We start from the raw sequence: 701 nt of genomic DNA, 5'->3' as shown, positions 1-701 counted from the left end.
ATAAGTGTACTATGTAATATCTGATGCATATATGCTGATAAATTTGTGTATTTATGTGTAACATATGTGCCTATTTATGTAAATTATAAATTAACATATTTTGTAGTAAAATATCAATATAATCTAGCATTTTCTGAATATACATCTGAATATATTTTATTTCTAGTTATCAGCACAGAGATTACTTAAATCTCTAATAAAGAAGAATATGTTTAGATCCCCAGAAACAGAACTGGTTCCCTTCACACAGCCAAGAGCGACACTTGGATACAAACAACTATTGAGAATCTCTGTGTAGCACTACCCTTCCCCCACACAAATAAGGGGAAAAGTTTATTTTATGAGAAAAGCCTGGAAAGAATACTACTAAAGTGTTATCAATGGTCAGCTCTGCTTAGCAAACTTGATGTTTTTGTTCTGTATTTTGTACTTGTTTTTGTTTAACATTCCTGCAAATTCCTGGACTCTTTATAATAAACAGGAAGTTAACAATTGTCCAACATCATAAAATTATGCCCCACTGGGGCCGGAGAGATAGCATGGAGGTAAGGCATTTGCCTTGCATGAAGAAGGACGGTGGTTCAAATCCCGGCATCTCATATGGTCCCCCCCCCCCCCCCCGAACCTGCCAGGAGCGATTTCTGAGCATAGAGTCAGGAGTTTTTCCCTGAGTGCTGCCGGGTGTGACCCAAAAAAACAAA

This window comes from Suncus etruscus, chromosome 2 (assembly GCF_024139225.1).
Source record: "Suncus etruscus isolate mSunEtr1 chromosome 2, mSunEtr1.pri.cur, whole genome shotgun sequence".
Taxonomy (NCBI): domain Eukaryota; kingdom Metazoa; phylum Chordata; class Mammalia; order Eulipotyphla; family Soricidae; genus Suncus; species Suncus etruscus.
This window is presented reverse-complemented; position numbering follows the sequence as displayed.